Raw genomic sequence first — 11206 nt, 5'->3', positions numbered from 1 at the left:
GATTCCTATAAAATAATTGCATAAAAAAAAGAGGGACTTCCCTCGTGGTCCACTGGCTAAGACTTCGTCTTCCAATGCAGAGGGTGCGGGTTCAATACCTGGTGGGGAGCTAAGATCCAACATGCCTCATGGCCAAAAAACCAAAACATAAAAGAGAAGCAATATTGTAACAAATTCAGTAAAGACTTTAAAAATGGTCCACATCAAAAAAAATTCTTAAAAAAAAAAAAGAACAAGAAATACAGTGTTCATGGATTAGAAGAGTCAACATAGTAAAGATATCAATTTTCCCTAAAGTGATATACAGGTTTGACACAACTCCTATAAAAATTCTAACAAGATTTTTTGTGAGGAAATATATATATATGTGTGTGTGTATATATGTATAAACACACACACATATATATATCTCCTAAATTTTATGTGGAAAGGCAGAGGAACTAGAATAGCTAAAACATTTTTGAAAAAGAAAAATAAAGTTGGAGGAATCAGTCTACTCAGTTTCAAGATGTATTACATAGCTACATCAAACAAGACTTTGTGGTATTGATGGAGGGATAGACAAACAGAATAGAGAGCCCAGAAATAGATCCACAAAAATATGTCCTATAGATTTTTGACAAAGGTGCAAAAGTAACACAATGGGAGACAGAAAGTCCATTCAACAAATAGTGTTAAGGAAAGTGGACATCATCTGTAGAAAAAAAAAAAAAAAGACCCTTGACTTAAGTATCACACCTTGTTCAAAAAAATTAACTCAAAAGGTATAAGAGACAAATTTGAAGCTATAAAACTTTTAAGGAAAAAACTGAAAAATCTTGGATAACTAAGACTAAGCATAGACTTCTTTGAGTTGATGCCAAAATCATGATCCATAAAAGGAAAAATTGATAAATTAGGCTTCATCAAGGTTTTTAAATGTTTGCTTTGTGAAAGACCCTGTTAAGAAGATGAAAAGACAAATTACAGCCTGGCAGAAAATATTTTCAAATCACATATTCAACAGAGGGTTAGTATCTAAAATATATAAAGCACTCTCAAAACCAAAGAGCAAAATTCCTATTAGAAAATTGACAAAAGACATGGAGAGACATTTCACCAAAAAGGATATAATGTGGCAAATAAACACATGAAGAGATGTTCAACCTCATCTGCCATTAGGGAAATTCAAATTAAATCACAATTAGATATCACAATATACCTATCAGAATCCCTAAAATAAAGAATAGTGATAACACCAAATGCTGGTGAAGATAGGGAGTCACTCATAATATTACTGGTGGGAATGTAAAATGGTACAGTCACTGTGGAAAACAGCTTAGCAGTTTCTTAATAAAGTAAAATAAACATGCAACTACCATATGTTCTCTAGTGGAGAACAGATTAGTGGTTGTCAGCTGTTAAGGAGGGGGTGATACTGGAGGGGAGGAGTGGTGAACCTATACAAAAGCAACATGTAGAATACTTGTGGCAGTAGAAGGGTTCAGCATCTTAGTATTTTGATCGTGACATTGCATTATAATTTTATAAGATGTTACAACGGGGAGAAACTGGATAAAGAGTACACAGGATTTCTCTGCATTTTTTCTTACAATGTGAATTTACATTTATTCTGCATGTGAATTTACAATTATTTCAAAATAAAAAGTTTAACAAAAGAAGGTATCAGCTGGGTAGTTTCTCATATAACTTCTCAATTCTGAGGGACTGTCTCTCAATTATCATTTTACTTGAACGATTGTAAATACACAGAAGTGTAAACATAAGACACAAAGCTAATTTAAGCTAATACATTTTTGTCATTTATGATTGAAGTAGAATAGGTCATAGGTCACTAAGTTGAAAATTAATAGACTATCTTCAGAATGGTAAATTCTTGCTTATTTATCTCAGGTTGAGAATAGCAAATATAGGGTCAGCTTGTAAAATACTATTTGGAATAACGCAAAAATCTCATGTTCATTTCATAGAATCCTGCAAAAAGCCTGCAGAAAAAAATTCTGTCACAGGCATGTGGCCTAGGGTTAGACTAAGAAAGAATGAAATGACAATTTCCCATTCTCCACAACATGTCATTCTAAAGCAACACAAGGTTATATAAATACTGTGTTAATCTGGCAAAAGCAAAGAGAAAACAAACTCTATCCATCAAAACAATATAAAACTAAAACAAAAAACAGCGACCTATTTCCACAGCATAGCTTTCCCTAAACATAATCCATCCACTCCTGACTGCACTCTTCTCTTTCATTAGCCCAGTTTGACTAGAGAGACTGAGGACCGAGGAGCTCACGGTGCTCTCTGTCTAGTGCTGAACTGAGGTCAAGAATCGGCACTCAGGGTCAAGATTAATAGATAGAAAGTCAGGCAGGCAGTCTAACTGGTTTCAGTCCCAGGGCCCAAAATGAGAGGCCAAGTCCAGATGTGAGGCAGCAGGTAAGAAACCAGGGGGAGCAGAAATTCCATCCAGAGCAGAAGAAGCCTGGAGAGACTCTCCACACCATCGGGGCAAAACCGAAGACACGCTTACAGGGTACCTGAGCTTTCACTACAAGTGAGAGAACTGCTAAAGGTTCAGGTCAGTTCAGACACATTTATTCGACAGCTATTTACTAGGAACCTCCCTGTGTGCCTGTGCCAGGCTTTGTGCTAAGAATTGAGGGAGCAAAGGCCTTTAAGTGCTTACAGTTCGGTCGAAGAGAGGGATAAGGTAGCAATGACCAGGACCTGTGAAAAGATGGAGTAAGCACTGCGTGAGGTGGGTGCCCCCAAAGAGGCATTTCTGTTGATCTGTGGGTTTGTGATGGTAGAGGGATGGAGAGGGGAGCAGGCCAGAGAAACTGTTCCTGAGATCATACTACCTGAACTGGGTCTTGAAAGGACAAATGTGAAGGAGAGAAGGATTGGGAAAGAAATTTCAGGCAGAGGAAAGGAGAAGGAATCTGTGTGAGACACTGAGGCTTGAAAAACTATGGTGCCACGAGAAATTTCATTTCTGAAGAAATCGACCACGTTGGGGACTTGGGGGACACTAGACAGAGACCCTGATGAGAGTGAGGCACAGAACCGAAAGCAAGGGCATTAAACTGCACAAAGAAAGTTGGATCTTCCAGCCCTACTCTTCACACAGAATGCCAGCATCTAGGCTCCTTCACCAGAGGGAGAGGTTCATTCAAACGTTAATGACATATGATTCTCTAGGGGATCTTGCTGAAACGCAGACTCTGATGCAGTAGATTTGAGGATGGGCCTGAGATGCTGCATTTCTAGCAGCCTCCTGGGATGATGCTGATTCTGCTAGTCCATAAACCACAGTATGAGCAGCAAAGGTTTAGAGTGCACTAGTCTCCGGAGTGGACATGGAAATGTTCCACTGGACTGAGGGAAGGAAATGTTAAGACATATCTAGAGTCTTTATCAAAAAAGTAGGAAATTAGGAGAAGGTTGCGATGGCACGGCTCTGGAGGCCACAGTTGCGGTGCTGGCTTCGGCCCCAGCAGCACCATGGTGACGCTCGCTCAGCTTCTCGTGCTCCTGGCCGCCCTCCTGGCCACGGTCTCGGGCTACTTCATCAGCATCGATGCGCACGCAGAGGAGTGCTTCTTCAAACGTGTCACCTCGGGCACCAAGATGGGCCTCATTTTCGAGGTAGCCGAGGGCGGCTTCCTGGACATCAATGTGGAGGCTACAGGGCCTGAAAATAAAGGAATTTATAAAGGAGACAGGGAGTCCAGTGGGAAATACACATTTGCTGCTCACATGGGTGGAACATATAAGTTTTGTTTTAGCAATAGTGTGTCCACCGTGACTCCAAAGATAGTGATGTACACCACTGATAAAGGGGAGGCCCCCTAAGGACAAGACATGGAAACAGAAGCTCACCAGAACAAGCTAGAAGAAATGATTAATGAGCTCGCTGTGGCCATGACAGCTGTAAAACATGAACAGGGGAGTTCGGGAGAGAATACACAGAGCAATCAATGACAACACAAACAGCAGAGCGGTCCTTTGGTCCTTCTTTGAAGCTCTTGTTCTAGTTGCCATGACATGGGGACAGATCTACTACCTGAAGAGATTCTTTTGCAGTCCAGAGGGTTGTTTAAAAAGCCTTTTCCTGATGATCCCAAACTCATAATTCACTGTTTACCAAACATCTTGGTCATAATAATGTCATTAGTTTCTATGTTTTTATTTTCTGAACTGTACATTCATAGCTTCTGTTTCTTTGTGATTAAGAGATATTGGGGGAAAACACCTTTTTTAGGAAAGTTATAGTGAAATTTGACAAGTGATTGGCATGATTTCATATTTGAATTCTGCCTTCATTATACAGGTCCTTCCAGAACTCAAGCACTGTAAGTGGAATATAGGTGTATAGTCCTTATTATATCTTCTTTCCTTTTGTTTTCATCATAAAATGCAGTTTGTTCAGGATAGTACTTTACTAAAATGACTGCATTCTTGGGATCCCTTATCCTGCAGTTCAAGTCATTAAAGATTCATTTTGTTGAGTCCTTATGAGAAACAACAATCTGAATCTTGACATTTTCTATCCAGCCTAATGGCAGAGCTCTGTGACTAGAATATGCTGCCAGGTTGGTACTTTTATACCTTGTCTATCTTGTTTTTGCTTTAAAGATAAGACTTAAACCAACAACTTTTCCCCCTTATAGTTTTACTTTGAACCCTAGAACTCAATCACCTCCACTTAAAATTGTTGACACAAGCAGCTAATAACCATTTTTTTGGTTTCTGCCTAACCTTGTAAGAAGTATCTATTAAAGCCAATTCTCTGGGTGTTTCAGTGAACGACAGTTCTTTTTCTTTCTATGCTGGCACATCCACTTTCTCTACTCTTGGCACATAGGAGGTATGCATTCAAGTAATTGGGAAAATCTGGATTTCTGATGCCAAAGGGTTAAAAGCCTCTTGGATTTCTTTGCAGTGATATACAGCCACTGTTTTATTTTTGATCAGTGGCATTTGGCCACTGTTTAATTAGAGTACTGAACATTACTGTCAGTATTAAGGTTTTTGTTTTTGTTTTTCTTGGGTCATTCTTTTATGGCACATGTGAATTTTGTTTTGTATAAAGTAAAATGACTTTCTCTTGGTCTCTGATGATGGGTTTAAAATTAAGGGATCATCTGGTTTTGGTGTGGATTTGGTTTGGTGTGGATCCAGGATTATGTTGTAACTGATGTATATTAGTTACTTGTACATTTTTTTTTGGATCTTTGCAAGGGGAAAACTATAAGTAACAAGTTTTACATAACTAATTTAAATTTATTAAAAGTTTTTATTTTCAGGATAAGCAATTTTTCAACCTTGGGTGAAAATACTTGCAACAGTTTAAGGTGACTGTGTTTTACCTTAGGACAACTGTTGCATGCCAATTTGTGTGTGTGTGTGTGTGTGAAAACACTTCAAAACTGAGTTAAAAGATGTAAATTTAAAATTGGTTGTGTATCTAACCTGCCCGAGGTTCAGTCAGTAAACAATTATTTTTAAAAACAAAAAACAATAAGAACAAAAGTAGGAAATTAAATGTTGTACAGTAATATACAGATCAAATCTGGTACCTTCACTCACTCTGTCTGCTGGACAATGGCATGTGTAATATGTAAGAAATCCTGTGGGGGGGTGGGCATTCTGTAACTTGAAGGAGTTGACAATGGCACCTTTTCTCCTATGTCAAATTTCAACTTATAGTCACATACTGCAATTGTATTACTCAGTGGATTTCTGGATTTTATTACCTAATGTTAACTGAGCTTCATAAAATGGACAAGTGGCTTAAAAGGATTCCTACACACAAACTACTGATCAAGAATTACACTAGGAATATAAATACAGGTGAAGCGGCAGTGATAATGTTTCTACTATTCCTAGAACGAGGTCTTGGTAGCTACACAGTAACATCAAAATAATGATTCCAAGATCTGACTCCAAGTTTGTTAAAAATAAATCTAAATTATGAATAAGACTATTTGCACTATATGTTTATGATGTGTACAAGTATTAACAATTAACCCCACTATGACTGTATCTTGTTCCTTAGGATATTAGTGAAGCCATCATGATTAGCAGGACTTTTCAAAACAAAGCATTTCCATGGAGCAAATCTGTACTATTTTTCAGCTACATTTAAAGACATGCAACTCTCAATCTGGTACAAAATTTTATTAAATTTGATGTTACATTTTTAGAAACCACTTTTACATTTTCCTACATAATAGTGGAGACAAAAAGTCATGCACTGGGTAGTGACTTAGTCTTTCTGGTGTATTTCACCACCAAAAATGTACATGAAAAACAGTATGTGACCAACACATAGAATACCAACAGTGACTCAAGGAGTCCCCATCTTCTAGGTGCCAGGGTCATCTCCATTCAGCTAAAAGTTGAGGATAGTACACAGGATATTTTTGATGGGCCTAAAAATTGGCTTCCATCACTTTTGCTCAGTTTCCATTGACCTGAACTCAAACCTTGACTGCAACTAACTGCAAGAGAGACTGGGAAGTACTGTCTACCAAAATTTTTAAAAGAGCTGTGTTTGAAGCCAGTATCTCTGATGAGTAAGTAAAGCTGAGAAGAAGTGAGCCAAAGAACTATTGTATATCATTATACTTGATGGTTAAACTTGTGTGCATATTGGCTTTTTTGAAAATTATTTAAAAAAATAAATTAAAAACAATAATAAAAGTATAAAATAAATGGGCATCCAGTCAGACATTTAGGACTAGCAGCCAATCTGATTTGTGTATGTGATTTTCTTTTTCAGAGTTTTGTTTTGTTTTTGAGGATATAGCAATGTCTAGCCCTATTTGAAAAATGTACATAAAGAAACAAACAGGGAAAAAATGCTTAAGGTCAGCTAGCATCTTATTCAAAATACATATAAATGACTTTTTACCAGATTCCTACAAAACTAATGACACATTAATAGATATTAGGGTGTATTATGAAGACTAAACATCAAAATGTATGAGTCTAGATGGGTTTACTTTCTTTTAAAATTAGTCTATAAACTAGTATATAAAATATATATTTCTGAATGCTTAATTGGTATCTAATAATATTCTCTAGAATTTAGGGAATTAATCTAATTAATTTTGCTAGGCTGACAACAAAATCACAGAAAACAACTCAAGAAATGAAGACCATATAACAGATGACTGTTCTTATTATCTCTGGATATAACAGTCCCAGGGAAGATAAAACATTCATCATACTGTTGTAAAATGAATGAAAGCTGCAAATTAAAATTCCAAATCCTGATAACATAATTGTACAAGAGGGAAAAAAGTGAAATTTACAAGGAACAATTATAAAAATTATAAATACTTAGGTTTTCTAAAATTATTTTATAGTGTATTTGATTGCTGAGCTATTAAGATTTTTCTCTCATAAAATTACAATAAATTCTAGGCAGTCTGAAAATCCTATCAGCAGGAAGCATGTGTCTTTTTTTTTAATGCAATGTGGCTTTAAAATGAGCAATTTCCAATTATTAACCTTAAAGCATCCCAACAGACAGAAATAGAGATAAATGCTTTGTTTTTCTAGAGCCTCACACCATGCATTTTCATCCTCTCCTCCTTCCTTCATAGAAAGCAATTAAATCTTTTCATAGAAGATTTACAAGTCTTTAGAAAAGCAAAATCATTAGAACAAAACAATGTGGCCATTTGAAAAGCATATCAGGGTAGGTAATAACAAGTGAACTTTCAGTTATTAAAGCAATAAATTTTTTAATCAATTTGGGAAGTATGAGTGTCTGAAATCTTTACTTGGCATTAAATGACTTTTCTTTTTTTTTTTTTTTTGTGGGTGGGGAGGGGGAAGGGTAACCTGTGACAAAGTGAGAGAGAGGCATGGACATATATACAGTACCAAACCTAAGGTAGATAGAGAGCGGGAAGCAGCCGCATAGCACAGGGAGATCAGCTCCGGTGCTGGTGCTCTGTGACCGCCTGGAGGGGTGGGATGGGGAGGGTGGGAGGGAGGGAGACGCAAGAGGGAAGGGATGTGCGAACAGATGTATATGGACGACTGATTCACTTTGTTATAAAGCAGAAAGTAATAATAAAAGAAAAAGAAAAGAAACTGAGTTCCGACACATCTGCACGATGCAACACCCTGAGTGCGAGTGTGTGCGTGTGCGTGCGTGGGGGGGGTGTTCGTGTGTGTGTGTGTGTGTGTGTGTGCGCGTGTGTGGAGTGCGGTAAGTATTGACAGCAACGAACTGTCGTCCCACCGAGACCACACCAAACCATACCAGCAAAGAAGTCAAGCTGTAGAACTACTCTGGCCTTTTAAACAAAGGAAAAAGCGTGTACATATAGTATACCTACGTATATTACACATGCTTGTGGCCTACGTATACCTGGACACATAAAGGCCTAGGACAAGCCCAGGCACATCCCGTAGTAAGGGGAGCCTATCCAAAACAGACCAAGGCCTCACACACCTCAGCCGCCAGAAAACAAGCAACCCAGTGAGCAAAGTGGGCTGGAGGCCCGAACAGAACATTTGCATTAGAAAAAAAAAAAAAAAAAGAAAAGAAAGAAGCACAACAACAAAAGAAACAAAACTAAAACACAAAACTTTTTTTTAGTTAAAAAAATAAATGGGGGAACACAAAAAGCGCACGCATTTCTCTTGACAAAGATATTCGGACAGGCCCAGGATCTGGAGTTGCGACAGCAAGATCGTAACAGCAGAAAAAGTGGCTCCTGATTGAACACGTATATTTCAAGCTGAGAGAGACCACCACCACCACCGTGGCATGCTGGAGGCCTCAGACATGTCACCTGGTGGGTGACAGAATGGCTCTCCGACAAAAGATAGCAGTATGGAAAACACTATGGAAGTCCCTCAAAACATTGCACAGAAAACTACCATGTGACCCCGCGACTCCAGTGAGTGCCCACGGAGGGGGTAAAGAAGACATGTACATGTCTATCTGTACCAACACCTATACGAATGTAGAGATAGGCAGGGACACACTGTTAGCGCTCTCTGTGTGTCCGTATGTCTATATCTATGAGAGAGCGAGAGCAAGAGCAAAATGACTTTTCTCTCCTAAGACAATCATTCTGAGACTGACCTCTTAAGGTTTCTCCAAGACCTAACTCAATTATTATTTTTTTCCTCAGACTTTCTAAAGAAATAATGTACTTTTGAAAATCAGTATGGAACAGAGTAGTTGTTATCAGAGGGGGAAGGGTGTGGAGGGAGGGCAAAATGAGTAAAGGAGGTCAACTGTATGGTGATGGATGAAAGCTAAACTTTTGGTGGTGAGCATGCTGTAGTGTATACAGAAGTCAAAGTATAGTGTGGTACACATGAAACATATAATGTTATAAACCAGTGTTACCTCAACATACTCATTATGGTATTTGTTTTATTTTGTATAATTCTTTTTTTTTTTTTTTGGCCGTGCCTTGTGGCATGTGGGGATCTTAGTTCCCCAACCAGGGCTTGAACTCACGTCCCTTGCAGTGGAAGTGTGGAGTCTCAACTACTGGACCTCCAGGGAAGTCCCTATTTTGTGTAATTTTTATAGAAGTTAGCTATCATATAAGTCTTAGGATATTTATAAAAACACTTCTCCTTTTTAACCTGATGCAACATTTAGAGTTGCTAGAAGCAAGAGCACCATCATTTATTGCTCTAAGTAGAGTTAAGGTTAATACATGATGATGTTTGGCAGGTCATAGTTGATGACATTGTGGTGAGATGGTCCCAAAAACAAAGGAATGAAGCAAGGTACTTCAAAGGCCCAGTTTTAAAGTAAGCATACTTGAAGTTGCAGACAGGAGCTCAGAAACCAAGATTGGAATTTGTTTCAAGTCTCCTGGGAAACTCTTTCAGCTAAAGAGAGTGCAAACACACACACACACACACACACACACACACACACAAAAATCTTTCAGTTGTTGAACAGCTGAGTGCTGATGAATGTATACCTGAAGGGCTCACACCAGCAGATTTGCTGGATATGGTCCTGTTTGGGGGAGTCAGCACAATACTATGTACTTACAACCCGCCAGAGTCTAAGGATGGGCCATAGCCCAAAGATATGGACAGCAAAAAACACAGTTCAGAAACACACAACTATGAGTCAAGACCAATTCTAAAATGCCCCAAAATATTTTCAAAGGGATAGAACCATTTATTTCATGGTTACTTTTAAGAAACAAATAAAAATCCTGAAAATACTGCCTCTATATTTGGCCTGACCTGTATTGGTCTAATTTGTTTTGTTTTGTTTTTTAATTTATTCATTTATTTATTTTTGGCTGCGTTGGGTCTTCGTTGCTGCATGTGGGCTTTCTCTAGTTGCAGCGAGTGGGAACTACTTTTTGTTGTGGTGCATGGGCTTCTCATTGTGGTGGCTTCTCTTGTTGCGGAGCACAGGCTCTAGGCACACAGGCTTCAGTAGTTGCAGCATGCAGGCTCAGTAGTTGTGGCTCATGGGCTCTAGAGTGCAGGCTCAGTAGTTGTGGCGCACGGGCTTAGTTGCTCTGCGGCATGTGGGATCACCCCGGACCAGAGCTCGAACCCGTGTCCCCTGCATGGGCAGGCAGATTCATGCCCCCTGCGCCACCAGGGAAGTCCCGTCTGATTTGTTTTTATCCCCCCAAGCTCATATTTTGAAATCCTAACCTCCAAAGGTGATGATACTAGGAGGTAGTCCCTTTAGGAAGTGCTTAAGTCATTAGCTGGAGCCCTCATAAATGGGATTAAAGCTCTTATAAAAGAAACACCACAGAATCTCTAGCCCCCTTCCACCACATCAGGGCACAACGAGAAAGCACTGGCCATGACCAGGAAGAGGGCCTTCACCAGAACGTGACCAAGCAGGTGCCTCTAGAACTGTGAGATATAAATTTTTGTTGTTTATTAGCTGCCCAGTCTGTGGTTCTTTGTTATAGCAGCCCAAACAAAGACAAACCCCTTATACCTCTTACTAGGATTATTGATGCAGCTCCTTATCTCCTTCAGTCTCTTCCATGACTTCTCAAATTTGAGTGTGAGCTCTTGCCAAGCTAGTCTTCCTAAAAATATATTTTCCCTGTTTCCTTATCTTTTCACAACATCTGCACCTCAATGAGGTTGACCCATGTGGAAAACTGTTTACAAAAATGGCCACTCCTTGTGGTCCACACCCTTTGCCCAGTGATTTTGCAGCTCT

General features: G+C 38.9%; 1 pseudogene across 1 annotated transcript; it reads left to right on the top strand.

Annotated features, from left to right (window-relative positions):
* The first annotated feature begins 3388 nt into the window (after window positions 1–3388).
* LOC309792610 (transmembrane emp24 domain-containing protein 2-like) lies at window positions 3389–4242 on the top strand (annotated as a pseudogene). Its single transcript has one exon. The product of its transcript is annotated as a transmembrane emp24 domain-containing protein 2-like (transcript).
* Window positions 4243–11206: the final 6964 nt, after the last annotated feature.

This window comes from Mesoplodon mirus, assembly GCF_964341445.2.
Source record: "Mesoplodon mirus genome assembly, chromosome: 17".
Taxonomy (NCBI): Eukaryota; Metazoa; Chordata; class Mammalia; order Artiodactyla; family Ziphiidae; genus Mesoplodon; species Mesoplodon mirus.
Note: the sequence above shows the minus strand (reverse complement) of the source record. Positions and strands in the feature narration are given on the sequence as shown.